The sequence below is a fragment of the Prionailurus bengalensis genome, chromosome A3 (genome assembly GCF_016509475.1).
Source record: "Prionailurus bengalensis isolate Pbe53 chromosome A3, Fcat_Pben_1.1_paternal_pri, whole genome shotgun sequence".
Lineage (NCBI taxonomy): Eukaryota > Metazoa > Chordata > Mammalia > Carnivora > Felidae > Prionailurus > Prionailurus bengalensis.
In genome coordinates, this window is record NC_057354.1 from 10,189,279 (window position 1) to 10,212,235 (window position 22,957).

Genomic DNA, 22,957 nt, shown 5'->3' on the forward strand with positions numbered 1-22,957 from the left:
CCTGACCTAACTTTTCGGTAGTACTTTTATTTGCATAATTAAAAGGTGACTTATAACCTGGAAAAACAGGTTTGATTTAGTTCTGAGCCACAACAACTGGCTATTTATAAAACCCACCCCTTGCTTCCAGGACGGGGTAAGACTTGTCAAACTAGTAGCACAGGTTAGGTTTCTTTGAAAATGCACAATTGGTAAGTTCCAGTTGGTTGTAATTGTCTAAGAGAAAAAGGTGATATTAAAAAACCGTGGGGGTTGGAGAACGTGAGCATAATTTTAACTTTCTATTTAAAACTGTGCTGTCTTAAATAATTAACAAACTTCTCTGTGAGTAAAATATATAGATTTATCATTTTATGTATGTATTTATTTCTTTATTTATTTTTAAATTTCTTTAACGTTTTATTTATTTTTGAGACAGGGAGAGACAGAGCATGAACGGGGGAGGGTCAGAGAGAAGGAGACACAGAATCCGAAACAGGCTCCAGGCTCTGAGCCATCAGCCCAGAGCCTGACGCGGGGCTCGAACTCACGGACCGCGAGATCGTGACCTGAGCTGAAGTCGGCTGCCCAACCGACTGAGCCACCCAGGCGCCCCTCATTTTATGTTTTTAAAGATTTTATTGATTTTTCTTTTTGGACTCATATCTATACCCAACATGGGGCTCAAACCTACCGTGAGATCAAGAATCACATGCTCCACTGACTGAGCCACCCAAATGCCCCTAGATTTATCATTTTAAATAATAAAATGACTTAGGGGACCAACAATGATGTAATTTTCTATTTTTTAAAATTACAATAGAAAACTGGGGCACCTGGTTAGCTCCATTGGGGGAGCAGGTGACTCTTGATCTTGAGGTCATGAATTTGAGCGCCACATTGGGGGTAGATATTACTTAAACAAAAAATAAATAAAAACTTAAAAAAATTAGAAAACTAACAGCATAGCCTTTGAATCTTACCGTATACAAAACAATTCTGGTTTTGTTTTTTTTATTTATAGTCTTTCTTTATTTTAATGTTTATTTATTTAGAGAGAGAGAGAGAGAAAGAGAGTGCCAGCAGGGGAGGGGCAGAGAGAGAGAGAGGGAGACACAGAATCGGAAGCAGGATCCAGACTCTGAGCTGTCAGCACAGAGCCTGACGTGGGGCTCGAACTCACAAGCTGTGAGATCATGACTTGAGCCGAGGTCGGACGCTCAACTGAGCCACCCAGGCGCCCAGAGTCCTTCTTAATTTCTATTTACATTTGAGTGGATATTTCCTTTTAATGTTATATAATATACACATAACATTCATACATATATAAATATACATATTTCTGTTTCTACAAAATGTAGATCCTATTTTTATCAGTTATCATTATATGATAATCACTTTCCTATATTGCTAAGAAGTTGTCTTCATGCTCATTTATAGAAGGTGCATATGATTTTACTGAATATCAAATGTACCCAAGCTTATTTAATGATTGCCTCATTGTTGGACATTGAGGTTTCTTTTTATTTGGGGGTAAACCATAACAAAATACAGTCTTGGGGCACCTGAGTGGTTCAGTCGGTTAAGCATCCAACTTTGGCTCAGGTCATGATCTCACTGTTTGTGAGTTTGAGCCCCACGTCGGGCTCTGTACTGACAGCTCAGAGCCTGGATGGAGCCTGCTTTGGATTCTGTGTCTCCCTCTCTCTCTGCCTCTCCCTTGCTCCCACTCTGTCTCTCTCTCAAAAATAAATAAACATTAAAAAAATTTTTTTAAGAAAATAATCTTGGGTGGGAGGGAAGGGAGGGTGGGTGATGGCTATTGAGGAGGGCACCTGTTGGGATGAGCACTGGGTGTTGTATGGAAACCAAATGACAATAAATGTCATAGTTAAAAAGTAACAATAATACAAATAAAGAAAAAAAAGAAAATAGTCTTTAAAAAATATAAAGCCTATAGAAATGCCTACAACAAGAGTAAAAATGCACATATTTGCATGTGATAAGAGCTGACAGCTGGGCCACACAGATTTCTATTTAATAAATAAGCATTGGGGCGCCTGGGTGGCTCAGTCGGTTAAGCGTCTGACTGCAGCTCAGGTCACGATCTCGCGGTCCGTGAGTTCGAGCCCCGCGTCGGGCTCTGGGCTGACGGCTCAGAGCCTGGAGCCTGTTTCCGATTCTGTGTCTCCCTCTCTCTCTGACCCTCCCCCGTTCATGCTCTGTCTCTCTCTGTCTCAAAAATAAATAAACTTACAAAAATTTTTTAAATAAATAAATAAGCATTAATTCCCTGTATCTTCGGGCTTTTGAGTCACTCAATGGATAACTGCTCATTCTCTCTCCAAATAATGACAAATCTTACCAAACTTCACTGTAAGTTTAAACACCAACTTCAGATCTACAGGAAAATTTCTCTTGCCACATCACTTTTTGTTGTAATTTATGATAATAGTTATTGAGTACCTTGTATGGACTTTATATGTGTCATCTAATTCAGGGGTCGGCAGACTTTGTCTGTGAAGGGTCAGAGAGTAAATACTGTGAGTTTTGCAAGCCTTATGGTCTCTGTGGCAACTGTGTGATCTGCTGTTAGCGTGAAAGCAGGCGAAAGAGGTGTGTAAAGGAGGGGGTGGGCTCTGGGCCAGTAAGAGTCTATTTCTAGACGCTGAAACTTGGGTTTCATGTAATTTTCATGTGTTAGGAAATATTATTCTTCTTTTGATTTTTTTTCCCCATCCATGTAAAAAAAATTTTTTTTTCTTTGATGCTTATTTATTTTAGAGACAGAGCACAAGAGGGGGAGGGGCAGAGAGAGCCTGAGACAGACTCTGAAGCTGTCAGCACAGAGCCCGACGCGGGGCTCGAACCCACGAACTATCAGACCGTGACCCGAGCCAAAGTCAGATACCCAACCGACTGAGCCACCCAGGAGCCTCTGCCTTGGCCTGTTCTAATCTAATCTTCTCAACAAAGCCATAAGTAGGAATTCTTTTGTAGCAGGGTGTGGAGACTGAGGCTCAGAAAGCTTAAATAACTTGCCCAAGGTCACCCTGCCAGAGAGTGACAGGGCCAGGGTTGAAACCCAGCTCTCGGACAGCAAAGCTCATGCCTCTACAGAGCTGGGTGGTTCGAGAGCCATCACGTAACTTCTCTCAACCTTAGTCTTCTCATCTGTAAAATGGGAATCATGAAAATGCTAACCTGGCATCAAGATGCCGGGAGACTTTGATGGAACAAAGCATGTTCTTGGCAGTAGTAAGAGGTGAACAAAGGAAAGCAGGTATTAATTATTATCTTGTGTTATAATTCCTTCTATACAGAAAGGTAGGTTAGAACAGTGGCTATAAGCGTGGACTGTGCAATTACAACAGCTTCAAATGCTGTTTCTACCAGGACCTTAAATAATATACGTAAGGTATCGCACCTTCGTTTCTTTTCTTTTTCTGTTTTGTTTTTGGGGGTTCTTCTCTTTTCTTTTCTTTTGATGTTTATTTATTTTTTGAGAGAGTGTGAGTGCAAGCAGGGGGAGGGGCAGAAAGAGAGGGAGACAGAGAATCCGAAGCAGGCTCCATCCAAGCTGTCACACAAAGGCTCACGTGGGGCTTGACCTCACCAACTGGGAGATCATGACCTGAGCTGAAGTCAGAGGCTCCACTGACTGAGCTGCCCAGGTGCCCCTGTTGTTTTCTCATTTTGAATTGCTATTAAAGATAGTTGTTTAAGGGGCGCCTGGGTGGCGCAGTCGGTGAAGCGTCCGACTTCAGCCAGGTCACGATCTCGCGGTCCGGGAGTTCGAGCCCCGCGTCGGGCTCTGGGCTGATGGCTCGGAGCCTGGAGCCTGTTTCCGATTCTGTGTCTCCCTCTCTCTCTGCCCCTCCCCCGTTCGTGCTCTGTCTCTCTCTGTCCCAAAAATAAATGTTGAAAAAAAAAAAAAATTAAAAAAAAAAAAAAAGATAGTTGTTTAAAACAACAATAGTAATGATGCATTTGCACATGTTATGGCGTGGAAATAACTACATTTGTACCTTGGTTCCTATCTGTAAAATGGGTGACACCCGTAGCGCCTACCCCAGACGTCATTAGGAGATTCAACTGGGTAAATACGTGCAAAGTGCTTAGAAGACCAGGCACAATCAGTTTGAATTAACTCCATTACTTTGAAAAGATCTCATTATATCTTCTCTTCCTGCATTTCAGTGAAGAGTCCACAATGGCAGGGTCTGCAGCCCTAACACAAGGTCAGGCACATAAACACGAGTTCCAAAAGTCGTCGCTACTGAATGAATGGATGAATGAATGAACGAACAGACGAGTAAAGGAGAAAACAAAATTGGCTTTGGAATGAGCCAAAGTCAAAATGTGAGTCGTGGTTGTCTTGATATCTGGTACCAAACAAGCCGTGTTTATTTCTCATGAAGTCGGTGATGGTCAAAATAGACGTTATCCTGTCCAGGTCACTAGTTGATGTCTGGTAAATGCTTACAGGTAGAGTTCCTAGTGTCCTCAAGAATCTCGTGGACACTCAACTGGGCAGAAACATGTTTTCTGTGTTAGAACCTGAAGACGCTGGACAGACGACCTCTTCGGGTGGTTCCCCCGGAACTGCAGGATGTCTCAGATCATTAGAATTTCCCCCAAACAATGTTTTTTGTAAGATCTAGAATTTCTGTTTATTGTACAAACCAAAGGGACATTAAATCAAAAGAGTAGCATCTACCAACATCATCATTCCACTTAAAAATGGCCCCTGGGTGGCTCAGTGGGTTAAGCATCCAACTTCAGCTCAGGTCATGATCTCACAGTTCGTGGGTTTGAGCCCCACATCTGGCTCTGCACTCCCAGTGCAGCACCTGCTTGGGATTCCCTCTCTCCCTCTCCCTGCCCCTCCCCCTCTTGCGTGGCTGTGCTCTCTCTCTCTCAAACAAATAAACCTAAAAAAAAAAAAAAAAAAAAAGAGCCTGGTGGCCGTCATCGGCTCAGGTCATGATCTCACAGTTCGTGAGTTCAAGCCCCACAACAGGCTCTCTGCTGTCAGTGCAGAACCCACTTCATATCCTCTGTCTCCTCTCTCTCTCTGCCCCTTCACTGCTCACACCCATACTCTCTGTCTCTCTTTCAGGAATAAATATTATAAATAAATAAAAAGAAAAAATATTTTTTAAAATCGGTATTGTAATACCAAAAATGGGGGGGGGGGGGGGGGGAAAGACAATTTCAGGATAAACTGAATAAACAGAACTAGATATACTTTTTAAAGACCAAAGCAAAAATCTCAAAGCAAAAATACCAGCTCTACCCACCACCTCCTTGCTCTGCGGCCTTGGGTTAAATCCCTTCCCTTCCCTTAGCCTCAGTTTACTCATCTGTGAAATCGGAAAAATACTACCAATAAACCCCGCCTTAAGAAGGCAGCTGTGAACATTCAGTTAAGACGTTGCTTGTAAGAAAGCACCTTAGCCTGGTATATACATCGGGGTGTCCCCGTCTCAGCACTGCGGGCATTTGTGGTCGCGAGACTCTCTGTTGCGGGATGTCCCGTGGTTCAGCAGCACCACTGGCCTCTGCCCACCAAGTGCCAATGGTGATCCCTCCTCCCTTTTCACACAACCGGGGAAACCAAACCTGCCGCCTTTGCCGGTGTTCCCTGGGGGGGTAGAACTGTGCCCCCGCTTTGAGAACCTCTGGTTTGCATGCCCCTCCCCCCATATCCCCCCCCCACTGAGAACCTCTAGTTTGCATGCCCCTCCCCCCGTACCCCCCCATTGAGAACCTCTGGTTTGCATGCCCCTCACCCTCACCCCCTCCCCAGTTGAGAGCCTCTAGTTTGCATGCCCCTCCCCCTGTACCCCCCCATTGAGAACCTCTGGTTTGCATGCCCCTCCTCCCGTACCCCCCCACTGAGAACCTCTGGTTTGCATGCCCCTCCTCCCGTACCCCCCCACTGAGAACCTCTGGTTTGCATGCCCCTCCTCCCGTACCCCCCCACTGAGAACCTCTGGTTTGCATGCCCCTCCCCCTGTACCCCCCCATTGAGAACCTCTGGTTTGCATGCCCCTCCCCCCATACCCCCCATTGAGAACCTCTGGTTTGCATGCCCCTCCCCCTGTACCCCCCCCATTGAGAACCTCTGGTTTGCATGCCCCTCCCCCCGTACCCCCCATTGAGAACCTCTGGTTTGCATGCCCCTCACCCTCACCCCCTCCCCAGTTGAGAGCCTCTAGTTTGCATGCCCCTCCCCCTGTACCCCCCCATTGAGAACCTCTGGTTTGCATGCCCCTCCCCCTGTACCCCCCCATTGAGAACCTCTGGTTTGCATGCCCCTCCCCCCATACCCCCCATTGAGAACCTCTGGTTTGCATGCCCCTCCCCCTGTACCCCCCCCATTGAGAACCTCTGGTTTGCATGCCCCTCCCCCCGTACCCCCCATTGAGAACCTCTGGTTTGCATGCCCCTCACCCTCACCCCCTCCGTTGAGAACCTATGTTACATGCCCCTCCCCGACACTGGTCCCAGTCCGGGTCTCACGCCCAGAACCACTGGTCCCGACCGCTCTCACGTTGGGCAGGAGGAAACCAGAGCCCCGAGCCTCGGCCTGTGGTCATATTGTGTCGGTTCCCTCGGGCGCGGCACAAATGACCTCAAACTGGATGGTTTAAAGCAGCCGCAGTTTATTTTCTCACAGTTGTGGGGAACGGAAGTCCTAAATCAGGGTGGAGGTGGGGTGATGCTCCCTCCAAAGTCTCTGGGGGAGAATCCTTCCTGATCCTTCCAGCTCCCAGCATATCCCTCCGACCGACGCGTCCATTTTCACGTGGACTTCGTCTCTGTATCTCTGCCTTCGCGCTCTCTCTCTCTCTTTTTTTTTTTTTAAGATTTTGTTTTTAAGCGATCTCTACCCCCAGCAGGAGGCTCAAACTCACGACCCTGAGTTCAAGAGCGCAAGATCTACCAACTGAGCCAGCCAGGAGCCCCTGTCTTCTCTAAAGGGCCTCTGTCGTTCGATTCAGGGCCCATCCAGAGAAGCCAGGATCATCTCATCTAGAGATCCTCAACTTTACTATCGGTGCCCAAATCCTAACTCCAAGGGATAAAAGGTCACGCTCACAGGGGTTAGGACTTGGACCTGTCTTTTGGGGACCACAGTTCAACCCCCTACAGTTTTATAGCTTTTTGGTAGTAGGGCCAGAACTGAGGCTGAAGTGTTCCGACTCCTAGGAGTTTCCTTACCCGTGCTAAACTACAATTTAGCTCCTCTGTCACATGGGCCCAACGAAGGGACCCCCGTCATCGGGTGGCTGCGTTCGTGGCACCCAGGTTGGGATGCCACTTTTACACACCGAAGTACTTTGCACAATGCCCGGCTTCCGGGACCGGAACACCTGCTAGAAGCCGGGCATTGTGCAAAGTACTTCCTCTTTTATCACTTCTGCCCGCGGATGGCGGTACACGGTGTGGAACCACGGTCCATCGTGGAAAGAGAACTGGTAAGGACGGAAAGTGCCCTGCGTGCTTTTCTCTTCGTTCCCTGTAGCCCAGCCAGACAGATGGCATTTCTCTTGTTCCACAAGTAAACTCTAAACTGGGGCGCCGGATGGGCTCAGGTCAGGATCTTGAGGTTCTTGAGTTCAAGCATCGGGCTCTGTGCTGACAGCTCAGGGCCTGGAGCCTGCTTTGGATTCTCTCTCTCTCTCTCTCTCTCTCTCTCTCTCTCTCTCTCTGCCTCCTCCCCCACTCACACTCTGTCTCTCTCTCATAAATAAACATTTAAAGAAATTAAAAATCAAACTCTAAACTCCTGACATCAGTGTTCAGCTACTTTTAAACAGGCAGGACGGGGGGGCACCTGGGTGGCTCAGTCGGTTGAGCGTCCGACTGCAGCTCAGGTCACGATCTCGCGGTCCGTGGGTTCAAGCCCCGCATCGGGCTCTGGGCTGACGGCTCAGAGCCTGGAGCCTGCTTCCGATTCTGTGTCTCCCTCTCTCTCTGCCCCTCCCCCGCTCATGCTCTGTCTCTGTCTCAAAAATAAATTTAAAAAAAAACGTTAAAAAAAAATAAACAGGCAGGACGGTCTTGGGAAGCATTTTAACCCAGAAGAAAATGTGTTCTGTGCAACTCTCACCTTCTGGAAACTTCTGACCGGGAGCGATTTACATACAAATTGATTCCATGCCCTTTTCTTTGTCAAGCTTAAGGCTCTTTAAACTTATCTCTTTCCATCTTCGGTAACCTCAATTGAGTTACTAGTTAAAATATACCCTGCCGGTCTCACAAATTTGACTCTCTGTAATTGGGTGTTGTCATTCCCGGGCATATTTTTGTAATGGAGCAGTCCTGCCTTGCAGGTGAGAGCCTCACCTTACCTCACTGGCGGCAGGAAGGTAATTGTCAAGACTGAAATACGAAGACATGGGACAATGCAGCAGAGAGTCTGGGGACTTCTGAAGTGAATTGCCACCGCCCAGCGGTTTTCCTGGAACGATACTGTGGCTGAAGTTGTCGCGTACCCACCTGCTGCTTCCCCTTTCTTTCCTCGCTAGCAGATAGAGCAATTTAATTCAGGCACCTGGAGGGGGATATTCAAGGAAAGTATCCTCCCACTACGTTTCCACCCGTCCATCGAGCCCTTCGGCCAGAGATAGTTCTAGAAGTGGGCATGTAACCTAGTTCTGGCCGCAGAGATAAAAGGGGAAACCTGCTAGGGGGCTTTACAGAAAGGTTTTCCTCCTCTGTAAAGATGGGTGCTCAAGGATAGAGGCCTCCTGTCCTGCCTTTGACCCGATAGTGGGAGGAAGTGCTGGGGCAGCAGCAGCTATCCTGTGATCGTGAGGACACCTGCACAGGGACTAAGCCAATAGGGCAGGTGATAGGCTAGAAGGCTGGAGAGGACTGGTTTCTAGATGGTACAGGTGATCTCCTGAACCAGTCCTCGAGCAGATTCTTGTTAAGTGAAGTAAAACATGGCCCTATTATTTGAGCCAAATTTAGACCATCCATTGGTACTTGTTGAAAACATCCTGATGCAGGGATATTCATAGTGTCACCCTCTCTTGGCGCATTTAAACTTTAAGGCATCTTATTATAGAGCAGGCTTGAGGCATTCACATAACTGACTTCTGCACTGGTGGCCACAGTTCAGTCCATAGCAGGAACCAATTTCCTAATTTTCAAATTTTCCATAATTTTTCTGACTGTTTTCAAAGCAAATGGAGAGATGGTTTGTGTGGCTTCCAGGCAGACAATGTAGGAAAACTTGTTAAAAAGTAAACAAAAAACAAAGGTCAGGGTGCCTGGGTGTCTCAGTCCGTTGAGCAACCGACCCCTGATTTCAGCTCAGGTCATGATCCCAGGGTCATGGGATCGAGCCCCACATCGGGCTCCACGCTAAATATGGAGCCTACTTAAGATTCTCTCTCTTTCCCTCTGCTCCTCTCCCCCGTTTGCATGTTCTCTGTCTCAAGAAAAAATAAAAGTAAAATAAATAAAAATTTTTTAAAGATCCTCTAAGCCATATCGATTTGGGCTCAAATTCCAGCTTTATCAGTTATTAGCTGTGTGACTTTGGGAAAGTTGCATAGCTTCTCTGAGCCTAAGTCTCCCCATCCATGAAACAGACATAAACTGTACCTGACCACGTCTCCTGGGTTATTGGGAGGAGTGAGGGAGCTAATATTTGTAAAGAACTTAGCAGTGGCTGGCAAATCATATACTCTTCATAGTCATGTTTCTTTAGGTTTTAAACATGAATACACTCAATCAGTAAAAATAGAGATTCAAGTTGTAGCTTAGGAAAAAATAATCATCTGTCAAGGGAAAATAAAGAGCTGTATAAGTAATTCTTAGCTATTTTTATGATTCTTTCTTGAGAATGCAAAAGGAAGATTGCTTTTAGTATTCTTTTTACTGTGACTATAGGGGTTTTTTTTCTTTAATTTTTTAACGTTTATTCATTTTTGAGACAGAGAGAGAGACAGAGCATGAACGGGGGAGGGTCAGAGAGAGGGAGACACAGAATCCGAAACAGGCTCCAGGCTCCGAGCTGTCAGCACAGAGCCCGACGCAGGGCTTGAACTCACGGACCGTGAGATCATGACCTGAGCCGAAGTCGGCCGCTCAACCGACTGAGCCACCCAGGCACCCCAAGTGACTATAGGTTTAAACGACACCCAGAGTTCCCCCAAAAGCTTAAAATTGCCTCTAATTCATTTCTGCTGAGCCAGCAAACATCACCGTATCACCCAGGTACCAGCTACAAATTCTTTCCTGGATATCTTTCATATAATGTGTACGTTAATCTTGGGACTGTTATCTTAGAATCTCAATGTGTTATTTGCAAATCATCTTGTTATCTCTCTTACAACTATTGAGCAAGCAGACCGTTGATATATTCATGACCTTCCGAAATTCAATCAAGGAATTATTGCATAAAGAAAGAAAAATGTGCTTCCCCCCGGCTGGTGAAAGTTGGCCATTCAGGCTTGTTTAGCTGAAAACCTCTTCAGTGTCATTGTCCCTTTTCTAAAATTTGCCACAATTTTCCAGCTGTTTGGGAAGGACTATACAGAGGATATTTTTTCTTACGTTTTGCCTTTTGGACTTTGATTACGTGGCATTGCCAGTAGAAACCACCTTCCTTTTTTTTTTTTTTAATTTTTTAAAATGTTTATTTTTTTTTTTAATTTTTTTTTAACGTTTTATTTATTTTTGAGACAGAGAGAGACAGAGCATGAACGGGCGAGGGGCAGAGAGAGAGGGAGACACAGAATCGGAAACAGGCTCCAGGCTCTGAGCCATCAGCCCAGAGCCCGACGCAGGGCTCGAACTCACGGACCGCGAGATCGTGACCTGAGCCGAAGTCGGCCCCTTAACCGACTGCGCCACCCAGGCGCCCCTGTTTATTTATTTTTGAGAGAGGGAAAGAGCACACGTGAGCGGGGGAGGAGTGGGGTGGGGGCACAGAAGATCCGAAGTGGGCTCTACACTGACAACAGAGCCCAGCGTGGGGCTCCAGCTCACGAACCATGAGATCGTGGACTGAGCCAAAGTCAGATGCTTAACTGACTGAGCCTCCCAGGCACCCAGGATGCTATCTTCCTTAAATGGAGCATCAAGCGCTTGGCCTGTCCTACCCGCTCTTGAATCCTCCACTGTGCAACTTTTGGTCTGTGCTTAACCTCTCTGTGCTTCAGTTTGTCACGTGTAAACTGAGGGTTCTGATAGCCACCACATGCAGGCATATGGGAGCATCAAATGATTTAATCAGCACGGAAGGTATTTAATAGAGTTCCCGGCACAGGGTAAACACTTGCATCACATGAACGTTTAACTTCCGGAAAAATCCAACCGCAGGAGCTGGGAAAAATCAAGACAGAGAATAAAGTTACAGTGCACGTGATGCCCTGACGTGACCCTGGAGGAAGAGCCTCTGACTGTGCTGTTTCTTCCAGCAGCCTTGGTTCCAGACGTCAGCGGCTCGCCTCCAGCCCAGGTGCTTAAAGATGCACTCTAACGGTATCCAGTAACCATGGGGATGGGCTGCTACTTTCTAGAGATGCCACTGACCAGGCCAGAGAGCACAGTGTATTAAAGTTGGGCAGACTGGGGCGCCTGGGTGGCTCCGTCAGTTAAGCGGCCGACTTCGGCTCAGGTCATGAACCCACGGTTCGCGGGTTCGAGCCTGGCGTCGGGCTCTGCGCTGACAGCTAGGAGCCTGGAGCCTGCTTCGGATCCTGTGTCTCCCTCTCTCTCTGCCCCTCCCCTGCTTGCACTCTTTCTCTCTCTCTCTCTCAAAAATAAACAAACATTAAAAAAAATTAAACTTGAGCAAACTGAAAGACAAAAAAAAAAAAAAGATGCACCCTAATGACTGCGTTCTCCAACCCTGTCTCAGCGGCTGTTCAAAGAGACAATCGTTCAGAGCTGTTCTCCCTCAACGGGGGGGACTTCCTAAGAGGATTTCAGAGGTACCTGTGACCCTGTATTTCTTTTTTTTTTTTTTTAATTTTTTTTTGACATTTATTTATTTTTGAGACAGAGAGAGAGAGAGAGCATGAACGGGGGAGGGTCAGAGACAGAGGGAGACACAGGATCCGAAACAGGCTCTAGGCTCTGAGCTGTCAGCACAGAGCCCGACTCGGGGCTCGAACTCACGGACCGCAAGATCATGACCTGAGCCGAAGTCGGCCGCCCAACCGACTGAGCCACCCAGGCGCCGCATGACCCTGCATTTCACTGAGTGGAAGTCAAGCCTTTCTTTTCAATGTTTATGTACGTTGAAAGAGCACACACGCATCCGTGCACATGCGAGCAAGGGAGGGGCAGAGAGACGTGGAGAGAGACAATCCCAAGCAGGCTCTGTGCTTTCAGCCTGGAGTTCCACGTGGGACTTGATCTCACGACCATGAAATCATGACCTGAGCCGAAATCAAGAGTTTGATGTGCGACCAACGGGGCCACCCAGGCGCCCCACAATTCAAACCTTTTTGCCCACTTTTTAACAACTCTGAAATGAGGATACCTCTGTAAGCAATAGTCTGTCATAGTTTCATTGAAAGCCTTTTTTCTCTTCTGTCGTGACATATAAAATAATCACACGATATATGCAACTGTTACCCTGAGTGCCGACTTTGATCCTGGGCACAAAAATCTAACTCCATTGTGAATGTCAGCTAACTGGGATTGTAACCATTTGAGTCCTTGCCAAAATCATCCGCTCCCTGAATATTCTGATTTGGGGGATGTATTCCCAACTCAGATTTCACTGTCACACAGCTCCAGCCGTGACAATCAACTTCTCCATGGCTGAATTTTTTCCATATTCGACATCCTTCTTCCTGCTGCCCCTCACCAAGATGTCCTGAAGAAAGGTAGGATGTATGGGACACAGGCTCCTTATATGAAACCTACATTCATTCATTCAAAGACAAATCAGGGGCGCCTGGGTGGCTCAGTTGGTTCAACATCCGACTCTTGGTTTGGCTCGGGTCATGATCTCATGGTCTCACGGGTTCAAGCCCCGAGTCGGGATCTGCACTGGCAGCATGGAGCCCACTTGGGTCTCTCTCTCTCTCTCTCTCTCTCTCTCTCTCTCCCTCTCTCTCTCTGCCCCTCCCCCACTCACACTCTGTCTCTGTCTCTCTCTGTCTCTCTCACTCTCTCTCTCAAAAGTAAATAAACATTAAAAAAGAAAAAGAAGACCTTGATGGGAAAAATGGACAAAGTGCCACGTGACGAACCAGTACGAAACAGGACACATGTAATTTATTAAGCATCGTTTCTATCATGCGTCACCGCTCACCAGAGTTATTTTATCTGCAGCTGATACAAAGAAACTAAATGGAATAGGTCCCCCTGCATTTCATACTGCAAATGTCCACGTCCTTCCCGAATGCTCAGTGTGCATTGCAAGCATGACTCGAAAGAACGCATAAAAGGCTCTGAATGAACGCTGGCTTGCTCCTCTGTAACTGGGGAACAGTAATAATAATTCCTATCTCCCCAGAGTTTTGCAAAGAAGACTTGTGCAGATAGTCTTTAGGCAAGCCCTTTTCAAATGTAAATCACGATGTCATTTGTGTTATCAGTAGACCATAAGAGACCTTCAGACCCATGTCATCCAGGAGAAATATAATGTGAACCACATGTGTAATTTTAAACTTTCTAGCAACTCTCTTTTAAATAGGCAAAAAGAAACAGATGAGGTTAATTTTAGTAATATATTTTATTTAACCCAATATAGCTAAAATGTCGTCTTAGCATGTGACCAATACAAAAAATTATTTTAAAGAATTTTGTAATGTCTATTTATTTTTGACAGAGAGCGCACAAGCAGGGGAGGGGCAGAGAAAGAGAGACACACAGAATCTGAGCGGTCAGCACAGAGCCCGATGCGGGGCTTGAGCTCACGAACCACGAGATCATGACCTGAGTTGAAGTCGGACACTTAACCGACTGAGCCACCCAGGCGCCCCCAATACAAACAATTGTTAATTCGATATTTTACATTCTTTTTTTTTTTTAACGTTTTATTTATTTTTGAGACAGGGAGAGACAGAGCATGAACGGGGGAGGGGCAGAGAGAGAGGGAGACACAGAAGCCAAACCAGGCTCCAGGCTCTGAGCTGTCAGCACAGAGCCCGACGCGGGGCTCGAACTCACGGACCGCGAGATCATGACCTGAGCCGAAGTCGGACACTTAACCGACTGGGCCACCCAGGCGCCCCTTACATTCTTTTCTTTATTCATACTTCTTTGAAATCTGATGGATGCTTTACATGCATGGCATATCTTGATCCAGACCAGCCACATTTCGAGTGCTGCCATGGCACGTGTTGCTAACAGTTACCACACTGGACAGACAACTTGAGAGAGAACCTGGAAGAAGGACTTTCAGCTCCTTCCCCTTCCATTAAAAAAATATTTTTTTTTTTACCAAAAATAAAAATGGAATTAAAAAAAAAAAGATCTCCTTAGGGGCGCCTGGGTGGCTCAGTCGGTTAAGCGTCCGACTTTGACTCAGGTCACGATCTCACGGTTTGTGGGTTCAAGCCTGACGTCAGGCTCTGTGCGGACAGCTCGGAGCCTGGAGCCTGCTTTGGATTCTGTGTCTCCCTCTCTCTCTGCCCCTTCCCCACTTGCTCGTGCGCACTCGCTCGCTCTCTCTCTGTAAAAAATAAATAAACATTAAAAATGGTTTTAAGTAAAAAAGATTTTTTTTAATTTTTAAAAATTTTAAAATATTTGAGAGAGAGGAAAGAGAGAGAGTATGCGTACAGGGGAGGGGCAGAGAGAGAACCCCACAAGGGGTTCAGTCCCACAGACCGGGAGATCATGACCTGAGCGGAAATCAAGAGTCAGATGCTTAACCGACTGAGCTGCCCAGGAGCCCCTAAAGGATTTTTTAACTAAAGGTTTGCAGTTGCTCAGTGGGTCCTGCCAATACGTGGTACAAAACCTCAGCAGATACAAAATTCCATACAGTATAAAGTAAACCGGGCTCCTTACTCTGTCTTCCAGAAACTGAGTTTCCATCCCCAGAAGCAGCCATAGTTAGCAGATACTCAGATTCTCCTGTCTCCTGCCAGAGACGTTCTAAACAAAAGCATAGATGTGCATACAAGTATAGACAAACATACTAGATTAGATATCCACGCGTACACGTGCATACTGTTTTTTACTCTTTTCCGCACAAATGTGAACATGCTCTACAGACTATACTATACCTTGATTTTTTTTTTGGTTAGGTCTTAGCTATGTTACGTTGGGCAAGTTACTAAACTTCTCTGTGCCTCAGTTTCCTCATCTGTGAGTGGGAGTGACAGTACTAAAATACCTATGTTATGGGTTACTGTAACATATGGGGTTTTTTTCTTAATAAATGTTTATTTATCTTTGAGAGAGAGAAAAAGACAGAGCCCGAGCAGGGGAGGGGCAGAGAGAGAGGGAGACAAAGAATCTGAAGCAGGTTCCAGGCTCTGGGCAGACAGCACAGAGCCCGACGCGGGGCTCGAACCCACGAACTGCGAGATCATGACCCGAGCCAAAGTCGGACGCCCAACCCACTGAGCCACCCAGGCGCTCCTACCTATGTTATATGTGTTAACTCGTTGAAATTTAAATAAAAACTTAGAAAAAATAAAATTCCTACTCTAGAGGGTTGTTGAGAAGATTAAAAGAGTTAAGCGCATAAGACTTAGAACAACGCCTGGCACATTCAATACGTTAGACTTCTTTTTCCAGTGGCTACAAATTATCCCGTTGCGTGGCTCGACTGTAATTGATGGAAACAGTCCCCTGTAATGGACATTTAGTTTGCTTTTCTTCCCCCAATCTTTGCTCTCCCAGGAATGCCTTAATGACCAGCTTCGTGCGTAGGTCATGGTGACCATGTGCAAGTAAACTAGAGAATAACCGCAGGATAGGAATTTCTTGGTCGGAGGGCATGTGCCTGTTTAATGTGGGTTTCACTGCCAAGTTATCCTCCCTGGAGACCTTACCAGTTGACAGTCCAGCCTGGCTGCATGGGAGGTGTGCCCGCTTCCCAGAGTCTCAGGCTCATGGGACGCGTCAACCCTGGTCCCTCCTCTGCCCGCTGAAGACACGGGAAATGTTCCAACACGGTGGTTTCTATTTGTCCCTCTCGCGCTGCGGTGAGGCTGGGGTCTTCCTGTGTCTAAGGGTTACTTGAATTTCCCTTTCTTGGAAAGACACTCTGCTCATTTTTCTATTGGATTGTTAGACTAAGCCTTTTTAAATCCCTGTCTCTCTCACTGATCCCTCCCGGGTTTCTCCCTACCCACCACCTGGATGCCTTTCCCCTGCCATCCCTCCCTGGCAGTAATCCAGACTTCCTTTCTGTCGTCCTGAGGTGTGATTTCAATGGCATATTGTTACGTTTTCACCCAGGAGTAGCACACGTCTTTGGCCAGATCGTGTCTCCGGGGCAGAAATGGGCTTCCGTGTATTCCAAGAATGACTGACACTGGGAGTATATAAGGCAGGCATTTGATGAGTACTTCTCAAGTGTATTTTTTAAAAAAAGAAAATTAGTTGGCTCACAGCTGTAGAAAAAAGAACATCGCTTTCCCAACATTTCTTTTTTCAAATTATTAAAATTATCCCATTTACTCCATCATTGAAAGTACCACACTATTAACCATTAGTAGTAGTAGTAGTAGTAAATTGTTGAAGTTGACTATTTTTTTTTTTATAAATTTTTTTTTCAACGTTTATTTATTTTTGGGATAGAGAGAGACAGAGCATGAACGGGGGAGGGGCAGAGACAGAGGGAGACACAGAATCGGAAACAGGCTCCAGGCTCTGAGCCATCAGCCCAGAGCCTGACGCGGGGCTCGAACTCACAGAGCGCAAGATCGTGACCTGGCTGAAGCCAGACGCCTAACCGACTGCGCCACCCAGGCGCCCCTGAAGTTGACTATTAAAATAATTGACTTTTATTGTTAAATTATTAAAATCCAAGGACTTTAAAAGCAAAAATAGTTTCTCCCCCAAGAGGACTACTTTTCTTCTTTTTTTTTAAACATGTTTGTTTATTTTTGATAGAGGGGAGGGGCAGATAGAGACAGTGAGAGAATCCCAAGCGGGCTCCACACTGTCAGTGTAGAGTTAACTCAGGGTTTGATCCTGTAAACTGACAGATCATGACCTGAGCCAAAACCAAGAGTCGGACGCTGAATTGACTGAGCCACCCAGGTGCCCCCAAAGAGGACTATTTTAAATAGTTTGTTAAACACCTTTAAATATTTTACCTATGGTTATACAAACATACACTAAAAATTGTAGGGATGGGGCACGTGGGTGGCTCGGTTGGTTGAGCGTCTGACTCTTGATTTCAGTTCAGGTCATGATCCCAGGGTCATGGGTTCAAGCCCTGCGTCGAGCTCCATGCTGAGTGTGGAGCCTGGTTAGGATTCTCTCTCTCTCTCTCTGTCTCTCTCAAATTAAAAAAAAAAAAAAACCCGTAGGGGCGGACGTGTGTGTATACATACATAAAGACAGAAACACACATGGTTTGGGGAGTTGTTAGCAAAAATCGGATCCTACATTTTGTTTTTCCAAATTGTAATTCTTTTATTTTGATCATTTCTTGAGCAAATATTTACTGAGTACCTACTATGTGCACCGTATTTTTTGTTTGATTGCGTGTTTATTTTTGGTGCTTGTTTTTTAGCAAGTGATTTCCATGATCAAGAAAGTTTGTGTCACAACGAGATAGTTGCAGAATCTTGAGTTTGGAATAAACTTCCAGATTTCTTTCCCCCGTCTCCAAACAGAACATCCCACACATCTAAGTCAGTCTATCATCTATTGGAATTTAAAAGGCCCTCTGGTGAAAGACTTCACTGCAATCTTCAGCGCCTCTCCTAGAGTTTGCTTACCTCTGTGTTCTTTGGAGGAAACGATCCATATAAAAGATAATAAATGATACAGCAAAGCGCTCATAGCGTGCACCTGTGTCAAGGAAATAAAACATGGTAACATATTAAATTTAAGAGAGATATTCAGGGGCGCCTGGGTGGCGCAGTCGGTTAAGCGTCCGACTTCAGCCAGGTCACGATCTCGCGGTCAGTGGGTTCAAGCCCCGCGTCGGGCTCTGGGCTGATGGCTCAGAGCCTGGAGGCTGTTTCCGATTCTGTGTCTCCCTCTCTCTCTGCCCCTCCCCCATTCATGCTCTGTCTCTCTCTGTCCCAAAAATAAATAAAAAACGTTGAAAAAAAAAAATTAACCTTGAACATCCTTTCTATTATCATAGGATAGGAGGGAGGGGCCACCAAAGCTCTGCCCTGGAATAATGCACATGATCGCTCATATAATTCAAAGAATTCTTCTTTTTCCTCTTTTCTCCCCACACACATATACAGGATTCAGGGAGGCTAATTGCACCTAGAGGTGACTGCACTCTGATAGTAACTATGTCATAGGTTTTTTCTGATCACTAAATATATAACTCGGAGCACCTGGGTGGCTCAGTTGGTCAAGCGTCTCTTGATTTCAGCTCAGGTCATGATCTCCTGTTTCCTGTGCACCGACAGCCTGCCTGGGATTCTCTCTCTCCGCCCCTCCCAGTCGCATGTGTCCTCCCCCTCTTTCAAAATAAATAAACTTTAAAATATATCTATCATGTAAGGCACCTAGTTCAGTGCCTAACACACAGTAGACATCCCACAAATGTTGGCTCTGATCTTTACCACCACAGCTACCCTACTAGAAGAAACTTTTCTTTCTTTTAAGCCAGATTTCACGCCTTGTTCCGCCCCAGGCATCCCAGCCCACTTCCAGCAAAACTGCAGACCTGAAATTCTCTCTTCTTCCCCTGAGCAGTTTCCTGGCACAGTTGATGGCACATCACAAGCCATCGGTAAACACTTGTTGAATGAATTACAAAACCTGCAATTTTATTTATTTTTTTTTTTACACATTTATTTATTTTTGAGACAGAGAGAGAGCACGAACAGGGGAGGGTCAGGGAAAGAGGGAGACACAGAATCTGAAACAGGCTCCAGGCTCCGAGCTGTCAGCACAGAGCCCGACGCGGGGCTCGAACCCACGGACCGCGAGATCGTGACCTGAGCCGGAGTCGGACGCGTAACCGACTGAGCCACCCAGGCTCAGCCCCAAAACCTGCAATTTTAAAAGGATAAGGGCAGGAGCGCTTGGGTGGCTGCCTTGGTTACGCCTCAGCCTCAGCTCAGGTCATGATCTGTGGGTTGTTGGGTTCCAGCCCAGCACTGGGTTCTGCGCTGACAGCTCAGAGCCTGGAGCCCGTTTTGGATTCTGTGTGCGTCTCTCTCTCTCTCTCTCTCTCTCTCTGCTTCTTGCCCACTTGTGCTCTCTCTCAAAAATGAATAAATAGCCTTTCGGCCAGAACCGTCATCTTCCAGTGATTGGCCAAAACGACCAACACAAGGGAAAGAGGAGAGGTACTCGCTATCTGTTCTCTGGGCCTTTTAGAAAACATGGAGTTGTTCCTTTGGCAACATACATGCGAATCTACAAGAAAGGTGATATTGTGGACATCGGGAATGGGCGCTGTTCCAAAAAGAATGCCCCACAAATGTCACCATGGCAAAACCGGAAGAGTCTACAGTGTCACCCAGCATGCTGTTGGCATTGTTGGAAACAGACACGTGAAGGGCAAGATTCTTGCTAAGAGAACTAATGTACGTGTTGAGCACATTAAGCACTCCGCGAGCCGGGACAGCTTCCTGAAGCGTGTGAAGGAAAATGGTCAGAAAAAGAAGAAAGCCAAGGAGAAAGGTACTGGGGTTCAACCCAACTGCCAGCCTGCCCCACCCAGAGAAGCACACTTTGTGAGAACCAGTGGAAAGGAGCCTGAGCTGTTGGACCCCATTCCCTACGAATTCACGGCATGATAAATGTAAAAAAAATGAAAGGCTTCAAGACTGTAAAAAAATAAAAAATAAATAAAGGGGATGTGGGCAAAATAAAGGGGTGAGGTTATCCGATAGGAACACCTGCCCATTACTGTCAAGATGAAACAAAAGAAAAGAAAAAAAAAAAGTCTGATATCCAATAAGTGTGCAAATTGGCTTTAGGAGCCCCTGGGTGGCTCAGTTGGTTGAGCGTCTGAGTTCAGCTCAGGTCATGATCTCACAATTCATGAGTTTAAGCCCCACGTTGGGCTCACTGCTCTCAGTGCAGGGCCCACTTTGGATCCTCTGTCCCCCTGCCCCTCTGCCCCTCCCCCACTCACTCTCTGTCTCTCGAAAATAAACAAGACATTCAATAAAAATTTTAAAAATAAAGAAATTGGCTTTAGCTTTTCAGAAAGGCCGTACACTCTTTCGTTTCTTCTATAACTATTTCTTATATTCCTACCTTGTGCCAGGTTTACAGTGGTAAACAAGACAGACAAGGGCTTCCATGGACCTGTGGGGAGAAAGCAATAAAGAAATATGGTCAAGAAGATGCCTTTAGGGGTGCCTGGGTGGCCCAGTTGGTAGAGCGTGTGACTCTTGATGATCTTGGGGCCCCACCTCGGGGGTAGAGATTACTTAAAAGTAAAATCTTTTTTTTTTAATTTTTAATGGTTTTTTAAAATTTATGTTTGAGAGAGAGAGAAAGAGAGTGCGAGCGGGGGAGGGGCAGAGGGAGAGGGAGACACAGAATCTGAAGCAGCTCCAGGCTCTGAGCCATCAGCACAGAGCCCGACGCAGGGCTCGAACCCACAAACCGTGAGATCATGACCTGAGCCAAAGTCGACACTCAACCGATTGGGCCCACAAACAAACTCTTAAAAAAACAAAGATGCTTTCAGATTTCAATGTTCTGGGAAGGAAATAAACAGAGATAGGACAGAGAGTGACTCCAGACCTATACAGAGATTCGGGAAAGGCCTCCCAGGAGAGGACATTTGCGCTGAGGTGTAGGGTGATAACTTAAATGTCAATGTCCAACAAGGCCAAAAATAAAAATGTGTAAAGGTTTGCACATGGTACTGTGTAAACTGAACAGCTTCATTTTCATTCTCCCCTTTCAAGAAGAGCATGGCCAAGCATTTAAAAGTCTATACCATCTTCTAGAAAAAGTACGAGCAGGGGGGCCCTTATAAACTCTCATTTGGTGGAGGGTATTATACAACCCTTTGGAGAACGTAAGACACCTAAAGTTGAAGGTGCGGGTTCCCTACAACCCAACACTTCTATGTCAAGGTACATTCATTATTTTTTAAGGATTTTATTTTTTTAAGTAATCTCTACACCCAGAGTAGGGCTTGAACTTACAACCCTGAGATCAAGAGTCACACAATCTACCTACCGAGCCAGCCAGGAGGTGGCTTTAGTTATATTTTTTGGATGAACCCTTAAAAGATCTCTTCTTAGGGAAGTAAGGAAAGGTTCTTTTCAATTCAAAATTTGAACCAAGAGACAAAAGTAATTAATTAACTCTACAAATATTTATAGAATACATATACGAGCCAGGAACTATTCAAGGCTCCGAGAAACCCACGGTGAAGGAAACCATCGAAGACCAGGCCCTCATGGACATAATGGGAAAATCACACAAGAAACAAATAAAAAGCTTTACCCTCACCGTACTCTTAATATATACCCAGTTTGTGATCCTGGTTTTATGCAAGAGGAAACTGAGTCTCAGGGAAATTGTCATTTGCCCACAGCGAGCCAGCTAGAAAGATGGAGAACATACTAGCCCAAGACCTTGGCGCCTGAACTCCACTTGGGTCAGTGTCTACCTTCCCCAGTGGAGCCTATGAGGAAGGCGGGTGTGAATTTTCCTTTCCTTTCCTTTCCTTTCCTTTCCTTTCCTTTCCTTTCCTTTCCTTTCCTTTCCTTTCCTTTCCTTTCCTTTCCTTTCCTTTCCTTTCCTGGGCACCCATTGCCTGGCTCAGTGGTTTTAAGATAAGAGCAGGTCGTGTACCATATTGGAGAACTATCGGGAAATAAAGCCTGCTTAAGAGACTGGGAATGCAGACAGATTTCAGAATTATTTACTCAGGTGTGGGAGTCAAGTCTCAAGAGATAAGAAAGGGGGCGCCTGGCTGGCTCAGTTGGGAGATACATGTGACTCTTGATCTCAGGGCCGTGAGTTCAAGCCCCACGTTGGGTGTGGAGCCTACTAAAAAAAAAGAAAAAAGAAAAAAAAAAAAGAAAAGAAAGAAAAAACAAAGAGATAAGAAGAAGGACCGTTCCTTTCTCCGAGCCATGCACCGCCCTGATCACTTCCACCTGACTTCTCCCCCTTTCTTCCTTGAAGAGAACCCCTAGCCAGTCCCTGACAGCAAAAGTGTGACCCAGATGCTCTCAACCACTGAGACAAGGACATAAGACGAGACCCTGGCAAGTGCCTTCCATAAGGGGGCAGTAGGAAGAGAAGTGAAGTCAGGCAGAGGAGAATCAAAATCAAGGGGTCCCTGTTTAATTTGTATTCTCCACTGATGAGGAAGTCATGCTTTGAGATACAGCAGCCCACAGAATGGGTGAGGAACCCCTGCATCTTCCTGCCCAGGGGCCAACCCTCCTGCTTCTAGAACAGAATGGCTCTCATAGGGACGCTCCCCTGAATTTGTCTTTTGACACATTTTTCTTCTAACGGGAAAGTTACAAATATACTAAAGTAGAAAAAAAAAATCACACAACGAACATCCCCGCACCCTTCACCCGTAGTCAACAACTCTTAACGATTCACATTCGCTTTAGGATATTCCCATCTTTAAAAATGCCAGGGACAGGGATTTCCTTTTATGTTGATTGTTCTTTGCATTTACCGTGTGTCTGTTTTTACTAAGTTCCTAAGTGAAACGTTAGCTTATTTATTTTCAGCCTTTCCTTTCCTAAAGAAACGTATTTTCCTTGTATCACGGCAAGCGTATCCCACATTTTTTCAAAGCAACTCCTGTATATATACATTTATGCATAACTGTGCCCACGATGACGCTTTCAATATCAGGGTCATTTTACGTTTTTTCCTTTCTTTCTTG

General features: G+C 45.9%; 1 pseudogene; it reads left to right on the plus strand.

Moving 5' to 3' along the window:
• The first annotated feature begins 7,418 nt into the window (after window positions 1-7,418).
• Window positions 7,419-19,903, plus strand: LOC122466904 (annotated as a pseudogene).
• The last annotated feature ends 3,054 nt before the right edge of the window (window positions 19,904-22,957 follow it).